The sequence below is a fragment of the Oryzias latipes genome, chromosome 2, assembly GCF_053564925.1.
Source record: "Oryzias latipes strain Hd-rR chromosome 2, Olatipes_Hd-rR_3.1".
NCBI lineage: Eukaryota > Metazoa > Chordata > Actinopteri > Beloniformes > Adrianichthyidae > Oryzias > Oryzias latipes.
Window position 1 is genome coordinate 4,582,501 of NC_136238.1, and position 9,868 is coordinate 4,592,368.

General features: G+C 42.2%; 1 long non-coding RNA gene across 1 annotated transcript in view; it reads left to right on the forward strand.

The window, feature by feature from the left end:
• LOC144983707 (uncharacterized) overlaps positions 1-2,085 on the forward strand; it is a 2,373-nt gene extending 288 nt beyond the window's left edge. The window contains exons 1-2 of the long non-coding RNA XR_013647469.1: positions 1-867; positions 1,184-2,085. The exon at positions 1-867 is cut by the window's left edge and continues 288 nt beyond it. This is a non-coding gene — a long non-coding RNA (uncharacterized LOC144983707). The remainder of the gene's footprint in view (positions 868-1,183) is intronic.
• Positions 2,086-9,868: the final 7,783 nt, after the last annotated feature.

Below are 9,868 nucleotides of genomic sequence, written 5' to 3' on the forward strand. Positions count from 1 at the left end.
CAGCTGAGAGTCCAAAGGGTTAGGGTGACAGAGTCCTGCTGCAGCTGGATGCTGCTCTGACAGACACATCCTCCACAAACATCCTCACCTTTTCATCCACAAACATCATCACATCATCCATCAAAGCTCCCAGCAGCTTCTGACTCTTCATTCAGAGCTGAAGTCATGCTTGATCAGGGATCAATGTCCAACATTTGCTGCTGACTCTTCCTCATCACTTCCTTCTTCTCTCTGCTTTGATCTGTTGGAGCTGAAAGTCTCTGCTTGAAGGGCTGCAGCAGAGAAGGACTGGAAGATCATCTCCTGAAAACTGGGAGGAAGACTTTCCAGCATCCTGCTGCTGAAATTCTCCCATGATTCAGTGCTGTTTGGAGAAGAGCTGAGCAGAAAGAGGAAGTGGACTTTTTCTGCTGTTGCTGCAGAAACATCAGTTGGTTTGGATGCAGCCACAGGCTGATGTTTGACTTTCACACATCTGGACTTCTTTCCTGAAGCAGCTGCATGTTGTCCTGAATGTTCCTGAATGTTCTTCTTCTCTGCTTCTGCTGGACTCTTCTGATCTGCTGCTGCTGCTTCACATCTTTGGACTTTTTCTAAACTTTCTGATCTTCTTCAGCTCTGAACTCTTTAGAAGAAGTGAAGAAGAAAAACAGGAACTTTGTCTTTAAACTCAACTCTTTCTTCTGGATTCAGGTTATATGGCTGCAGTTTGTCAAAGACCAGCTGTGATGCTCTGGTCTCAGCTCTGAAGTCCAACCCGTCCCACCTGACAGAACTGGACCTGAGCTCCAACAACCTTCATTCTTCAGATGTTCAGCAGCTCCAGGATCTGGTGGAGAGTCCAAACTCCAAACTGCAGACTCTGAGGTCAGTAGAGGGTTGGAGTCAGTCCAGCTGCTTCCAGATGTTTGGTCCTAAAGTTAGTCTGAGAGCAAAGATGCAGAGTTTCCTGTGAAGCTGCAGCTTCTCAGTGAAGCTCTGAGGAGAATGATGACAGGCTTCAGGACAACAGTCAGCCAATCAGAGCAGCAGAAGCTCCAACAGGTGAAGATGACAGGAAGCTGCTGCTCTGAACAGGACTGAAGCTCCTGCTGCTCTTCCTACTGCTGTGCTGCATCACTGACTGACAGACCAGGATCAGGAGACACTCCTTCATCTCTGTCTCTCTACTTTCTCTCTGCAGGTGGATAGGAAAGAGCTATTGACACTGATGTTCCTCCTGGAGGAGCAGAGAGGAGCAGCAGCAGCAGCTGGTCTGCAGAGATGTGGTGACTGGACGGTGTTCCTGGGAGGTGGAGAGCAGAGTGATGGAGGAATCAGAGGAAGTGGAGATGAGTGTCAGAGCTGCAGCAGGAACTGATCTGAGATCAGCTCCACTGTCTCTCCGTTATGGTGCTGCAGCTCCCCCAGTGGACTGATGGAGAACTGCACTTCCTCTAATTCTAACTTCTGAAACGTCACTATGGGTCAAATTGTGAAGTTTGGTCGTTTCCTGCAAATAAACTCTGATATGAATTTGTAACAACAACCAGTAAATAGCTGGTAAACTAACCTGGCTCCAGTTAGTTTCCATTTTAAATAAAAAAGTTTCCTCTTGGTTCAAAGTAAACCTGGACGGTTTCTCTAAACTGATGTGGATGGAGGCCCTAGCTCTAGCTGGAAACACTGCTACAACGTGAAGGGGATTGTCATGGATGGTTACCTCTCAGGTTGGACACGCCCCTGACCAGGTGCCAGTGGTTGTATTGATGATTGAGGATCAGATAGAAGAGTTGGAGCAGCATAGCAGCCCCAGTCTGCAGTCTAACAGTGGTGACATCAGGCTGGGCTCATGGGCTGATTTGGAAGAGAGAGAAACTGTCAACTTTGTAGGGGAGAGCTGCCATTTTCTGTCAAATCCTTGTTCTCCTGTTTCTTTTAGTGGTCAGACAGTCAGCATGTAGGTTTGGGACTTTTATTTTGTAGGATCTGAGGGAAGTTTGTTTTCTGCGTTTACTAGAGGTGTGTTCTGTTTGTTGTGTTCGCCTTGGCTCTCCCTGAATTTAAGATGCTCCTAGAATAAATTCCAGTTATTCTTTATCTCCACTTCTTTGTTTTTTCTACACATTTATCTGAATTATTTCACTTCTTTACGTTTTCTAAAGTAATGTGACGCTGCAGCTACTAAATCTGATAGATAGAAACCAGAAATCCACAAAAACCAACAGAATCAAACAATAAAAATGTCCAAATGGATCTGAAATAGACATAAAAACTAGTCTGAATGATGTTTTTCTGCGTTAAATGAAGTAGTCACCAACGTGAAAAGAGGAAAAGTTGATTGAATCAGTGATGAACAGAAGCACAAATACAGAAAGACATCCTCAGCGGGGGGGTTACCAGCAAACAGCACCTTTAGCCAAAATAGATCCAGATGTGAGAATCAAACACTCCTCTACACACTGAAGCAAGCAGCTCTACAAAAGGTTCTGGTTCTGTTTGGAAGAGGAAAAATCCCAGCAGAACTTTAGTCATCAACAAGTTTAGGAAAACGTCTCTGCTGCAGAACACAGGAGAACCAAACCAACTCATGTGTCTGTGTGGGACTGGAAGTTCAGAAAAGTCCTCATGGCTTTGAGATGCTTTTTGGGAACAAACAGATCCCAGAGTGGAAAGCCCACACCATGACAGCGCCGCCTCCTTTAAGGCTGGAAGCTACATCTCCAAAATACACTTTGGTGGCTGTTTTGGAGCAGATGAGAACTTTGCTAAAAACGTCTGCAGATAGAAAAGTACAACTCTGTTGGACAACGTGCTTTTATTTTGAAAATTACAATGACTTGGTTTCATTTAAAGTAGATTTATACATGTGTGTATTTGTTATTTACAGTGATGTTCTTATTGCAAACCTGAAAGTGAATCCTTGGAAAATGGAATAATGTGCAATAAAGTTTGAATGATTGAATAAATAAATAAATAAATAAATAATCAACACATATCGCTGTGTGTCTGCAGGATGTTTGTGTGCATTTATACATGCCAACATATCCCAGAATTCCCTGGTTTCAGCGCCATCATGTTTTAAAAACAACTTTATTCCACAAAAAGGAAATAAATCCAGTAGAAAACATCAAACTAAAGCTTGGTGGGTGATGCTAAAGCTGCTGACGCCCTCTTTTTACATTTGATTATTATTGAAATATAATCATTACAAACTCTCAGACACAACCACACAATGATGCAAGGCACAGCTCTACACACACAAAACAACGTCTACATGTCTAAAATCTAGAAATCTTTCAGCATCAATGACATTTCAAGGCATTTAACAATCTGGACTCTAGATCAGTAACTATTCTGGAGCAGATTTCCAAATGTCATCAATAAAGGATTTGAGTTCTGAATCCATTCAATGAGGAGAAATACAGTCTGACTTCAATTTCAAACACAGTCAATTCAGATGATCTGTTTTCATTTGGATGCATTTCTTTCATTTTGGGGACTACGGGCCATTTGATGAATTTCCATAGTTGATCACCTGATGTGTCTGTTATTTTAGATTGATGATACTTTACTGTTAAAGTCATGGTAGAATTGACCTTTAAAGGATTTGTTTAGATATTTATCATCACATTTTTCAGTGAATTTTATTTCATCTATGACTAAATTTGGTAGTTTAATTTGAACATTGGAAGACAATATTCTATTTCTTCTTAAATGGATTAAAGCAATTGGAATTTCTCTGCAGGTTTTCTGAAATTCCTTGGTTGAACATTAAATATCAAATGGACTTTAGAAGTTTCTTCATTGAAGAATTTCTCCATTTGAATCAAGAACATTGTTTCCAAAATGATCTTGAGGTCAAACCAATTCTGCTGAAACATTGTCTTCCTGTTTGTGGTCATTACTCTGTTGTTCCACAGGGGGGCGCAGTGAGGCCAAAACTAGGACTACATAGCATTTTCCACTGGAAAAGTACTTGTTGGTGAAATTCTGAAATCTTTAGAGGAAGTTTGGAAATTTCAAAGTCACATCAACAAAAAATCTAATCCAGCGACTTTTTTGAAGATGTTTTTGGGAAAATGAAACCAGAATGAGTCAGGATTAGCTATAAAATCTTGAAACATTTGATTCTAAAAGTTCCAACCATTGATTCTAAATCAATCGTCTTCACACCTCCCTAATTATATTCTTGAATTAGTTGAGATTTTCTGATGAAATGGGTCTTATTTCTCCAAATAAATGTATAAATAATTGAGTAATTCTTTAAATTCTTTGGATTAATGTGGAAACAAACCTGCAGGATGCACAGCAGCTGCAGTTACCGGTGACTGCCACGAGAGGTCTTCAAACAGCTGCATATTCAAATCTGCTGTCTGGAACAAACGTCAACACTTTCCATTCAACGACCGACAAGAAGAGCATTTCAAATCTATCCAAATACCTTCTGGACTGAGAGACTCTGGTGGTTGTGAAGTAATTTTGAGAAGTGTTTTTTTTTCTACTTTTTTTATTTAGGTTCTATCAATTTGTAGGTAGATAGAAGCCTTGGCTTCACCAGACACATTTTTCTGTTCATGTTGTTCAATGTTTATGTTGATGTTTTAAGTTTGTGTGTTTAACATAACCAACATAAATGTCTCTCTCTCTCTCTCTCTCTCTCTCTCTCTCTAAAAATGTTCCCGCCTTTCTGCCTCACACAATCAGAGAGGATTTTTCTGCAACGTGTTGATCTGGAAACTATTTTATTTTGAAAAAACAGACATGCTTCTTAATTCTTTGTTTTAATGTGAAAGTCCTGACCAACATGCTTTTTAATGTCTGATCATTAAACTGTATTTCAGAAATGTCCATGTCCTTCATGTTGAAAGTCTTTCTCTGTCATCAATTCACTTGATTTCTGATTTCATGCTCAACATTTCAAGCTGATGTCTATGTGTCTCAGCCTCAAGGGGGGGTATTTCTGGGGGGTATTCCAGGAAGCATGTTTAAACTAGCCTGACTTTAAGCCTGAACTCTGGCTGAAATCCGCCTGAACTTGTTTACTCTGGGTATGTCGGTTCCAAGAGACCGGATATGAGTTGGCGTAATTACGCTCGACTTGGTAACCACGGTGAAAACACGGCAAAACACGGTGAAACACAGTAAAACAGCTATACAACTAAACACATTTTGTAAAAAACCCACACTTAAACCCAAATCCGTCCAGACAGGCAAAGGAAATGATATCCCAGAATCCCTTGCGGTGCCGATCTAACAGCAGCATCAAAGTTACACCTACTTAATTGAATTAATTTGAACGAAAGTAAAATAACTGTCTGACAACTACGTGCTATTTTAAAGCTGACTGAACAAAAAACTGATTTATCTTAACTGAAGCAAATAAGTTAGATCAAAGTATAAAGTTTCTCTTTCCAACATCCATATGTGGTCTTATCACCCTCTCATGGTGGAAAAGTATTATCTGAGCTTCTTCATCCCCTAAATCATCTTCAAAAGGACACGTCATGCTGCTTCACCTCTCTGAAAACAAACTAACCTTCAACTAAACCTGCTCCAGACCAGGTTATGTTCAGAGCATGAGTTGCTATGGCAACTTGACAAACCCTGAAACATACCTCCATTTCTGGAACCGAAAGCTGAGGTTATCAACTTCCTTAGCCTCAAACTTACCGTGGGAGCTAGCATAACCTGCTTTCTGGAATACCCCCCTGAAGGTTTCAGCACCACAATCCGGACAGCTCCCACTGCATGTTCTCCTTTAAACCCAGCCGGGCTCCAACCAAGAGTTTGGGAAGAAATCAGGAGAAACTGGAGAACGGAGGAGGAGATCTGAGGATCTCTGCAGAGAGAAGGTGTGGAGAAAAGACAGACGTGCAATGTAGCCAGTTCTCTGACCGAGTCCTCATGAGAGACACGCTACATGTGTCAAGCAGGACAGACGTGGGATTAAAGGGGAGGAGGAGATCTGAGGATCTCTGCAGACAGATTACCAGGTTGAGTTTGTGTCTGTGGTCTTCTGATCTGTGTCAATATTATTTTTATTCTCTGTCTGATTTTCATGCTGGGATGGGGCAGGGGAGGGTGGGTGGTTTGTTCATGATCTTAATTTTGAATCTTCTACAGACAAAATGGTTCAAAGTATCTCTCAGCTGGATTATTTATCAATATGTTCATAAAATAAAAATAAGTTCAAGGATCAGTAGATTCTGCTCACACATACTGCAGATTAGCCCCCCTGTCCTCCCCCCTCCTTGGTTCTCCTCTCTGGGAAAACTTTTCGTACTACTACTTATATATTCTTTTACATTTTTTGTCTTTAATTGTGTTTAATGTTTTGTTTTTAATTGCTTTTTCTGTGGGATGTCCATCCAACAACCCTCTGCATTTATCCGGACTTGGGACCGGCACATGTGAGCACTGAGTGGTTCCACATGTGGTTCCATTAAAACACGCAAGAACCTCAAATATTCCAAATACCATCAAAGTACTTTATCTACTTTATTTATCCTGTTTTAATTTGTTTTAGGAATTATTGTATTATTATGAAAAATTATCAATAAAGTCCATCCATCCATCATCCATCCATCAACATTTAGTTGGAGGGTCTCTCTGGACAACGTCCCACGTACCTGTCATCCGTGGATCCACAGAATTCAGAGGACATCCTCCTCTGATGGACGTCCTCCTCTGATGGACGTCCTCCTCTGATGGACGTCCTCCTCTGACGGACGTCCTCCTCTGATAGACGTCCTCCTCTGATGGACGTCCTCCTCTGACGGACGTCCTCCTCTGATGGACGTCCTCCTCTGATGGACGTCCTCCTCTGCTGGACGTCCTCCTCTGACGGACGTCCTCCTCTGATGGACGTCCTCTGCTGTGGAGCTCCAGTCTTCTGCAGGAGGTGCAGCCATGAAGTCCCCAACCAGGCCGTCCCAGATGCCAGCGACCCCCAGGGGATGAAGCTGCTGGCCGTGGTCCTGAAGGAGTCTCCCACCTGGAGAAATACAAGTTCTAAACATGAGTTGACATTAGTTAGTAGAACTGGTACTTTGAAAGGAGGAAAATGGCAGGAAAGGTGTCTGAAGTTCCAGTAAAAGTAAACCAGTTTTTAAAGTGAAATGTATTTTATTTAGATCCATTGGCCTCTGTGAATGAATGAGTCATAATAAGTAATTAGGTACCATGTTGGTATTTTTCCAACTGAGATGAACAAACCCAGAAACAAAGCCACAGATAACCAGCTGACCAGAAGTTATTTGGCTTTAATGTTACGGTCCGGCTCACTTGAGATCAGAATGTGGCCCTGAACCAAAATGAGTTCAAACCCCTGCTTTACGCGGTTCATGGTATCACCTCACAAGCTCCTCTGGAAGCTCAGTTACAGTCAGACAGAGACCAGAGATGAAGGATGAAGAGCGAGGAGGAAGAGGAGGAAGAAATCTTCCTCTTTGGTCTTTAAATGTCCATTTTTTGTCCATTTCTGGTGACCAATCAGATGTCTTTAAATCCCAGCGCCTGATGATGCCGACCACCAGAACCTCAGCTGTGTTCAGACTTGGGTTGTTCCTCCACCTCATCGGCTGCAGTTCCTGCGTCCATGGAGTCCCTGGATCAGTTGGTATGGATTACTTGGTTCTGATACATGGACTGTTCTGGTCATGTGATTTTCTTTAAAGTGATAAGATGACCAACACAGGGTTCTGCTGTCTCTGCTCGGCACATGCCAAGGTTTCAACATCGTCAGATAACTGGAAACCCCAAAGTCTAAATGGGAAACACCTCTAACCTAACCTCTGATGAACATCTAGAAACCACCTCTGTTGCTAAATCTGACATGACTGTCAGTCTGAACATGATTCTTCATTTCTAACAGTCAGGCTGAAGAGAGGAAACCTGAAGGAAACAGTTTTTCTGAGAAACTTTTCTCCTGAATGTGGAACTTCTTCCTCATCTTCACTTCCCTTTCTCTGATCTGCATCAGTCCCTGCAGACGTTTCCTGTCCGTCTGCTCTCTATAAAGAGCCTGTGAGATCTTCAGAGACTGAAGACCTTCAGCAGCTGACGCCTCAGAGGTCCTCCTGCCTGAACCAGCGTGGGTCCAGCATCCCGTTCTGAAGCTCCTGAAGAACCAGAGACTGTGGGTGAGACCATCAGCCATCAGTTCACTCTCCAGAAAGTCTGGAGTTCCTTTCAGACCTTTCAGTTTGAGGGACTTTGAAAGTGTCCTTAGAAAACTGCTTTATCTGCTGGTTCCTTCTTCTGAACGGAGACAGACAGACGTTTAGAACAGAAGGTCCTGGTCCTTCTTTGGGGATGAAACAGGGAATTCCAGGAATGTCATGGTTCCTGCAGAAACGCCATCCATCACTGTGATCCTGGTCCCATTAGGATCTCTAGACGTGTTGGTTTCTGCTAAACGCTTTCTGGAAGAAAGTGTTGAGGATCTGCAGCTGCTTTGGTAGAAAAGCTGAAAAACCAACAGATGTTGTTATTTCTGCTTCCAGGTGACCATGAAGATCCTGCTGAGCTGTTTGCTGATCCTCATGCTCTTTGCTGACTCTTCTATGGCTACATATGAAAGTTTTTGCAGGAAGCACATAGACATAGACATGACAGACATGGTAACAACGGTAAACAACAAATGTGACTCAGTGATAAAAGACAAGAACATTTACGACAACAACAACTGTAAAAGAATCAACACTTTCATTGCCTCTGACCTGGCTGAAGTCGAAAAAATCTGTACAAGTGAGGGAACCCTAAACAGTCAAAGTCAAATGATGGAGAGCAAGAAAATGTTCACACTCATCAACTGCAAACTGAAGCACAACGATGCCAAGAAACCCAACTGCCAATATGAAGGCATTCTCCTGACTAACAGGAAGCTGTTGGTCCAGTGTGACAACAACAACCGGCCTGTTCACTTTGGTGGTTACATAGCAGAGCCTGGTTTCTGATGTCTGGATTCCTGAGGTGACAGTGAAATGTCCCACTGACCTTCTCTGAATCCCACTGAACATCTGGCTTTACTGCAGCAGAGCCGCTTATCTAGATCAGCTGATCCTGTTCTGTGCTGCTCACAGTTTGCATTCCTGTACTCTGCTTGCTCCAACTCCAAACAAAGAGGAGTTCTGCTTTCATCAATAAAAGTATCAAGTTGACTCACAAGGACTCAGTTATTGACCCACATTTGGAATCCTGATCAGTTCAGAACTAGGACTTCTGTAGAGCCAGTATCTCTGGTCCCAATGATGGATCAATAAACCTGCAGGAATGAGTCTAAACCTTTAAACTCTGCAGAAAGCTGTGGAGGCTTAGAATGACCTCACTTCCACTAACAGATTACAATCCTGTCATTTCTAATGGAAACTTTCCTTTTCTGATGGAAACATGTTTGACTTCCACCAACAGAAAGAAATGTCCTTCAAATGTTTCAGAAACTTATTCCTACTCTTTGCTCATTTATGTCCATAAATGTCCATTTTCTAACTAAATCCCACATGTTTCTTTATTTTTTGGATGTCAGACTAAATGTAGAAAAACAAAAAGCTCTAAAGTCCATGAATTTGTTCTCAACATCAAACTGTTTCAGTGTTAAATCTGTGATGTTTTATGTGGTTTTAAATCCTCATTGTGTGTTTTTTTCATTCATACTCTGGTATTTTAGTTCATCATTCCGTGTTTTAACATCAATGTTCCATACCTGATGCATTAAAGTTTCAGGAAGGGCGCCCTCTGCTGGCAGACTGCAGAGCTGCAGCTGCTGGATGTTCAGCTCCACGGAAATACCCGATCTTCTCCGAATGTTGCCGATCCGGTCTGTGACGTCACGGGACTTTCGTTTGGCTTCTGGTCTTGAAGGAAAACTTGAACTGAGTCAATGTTC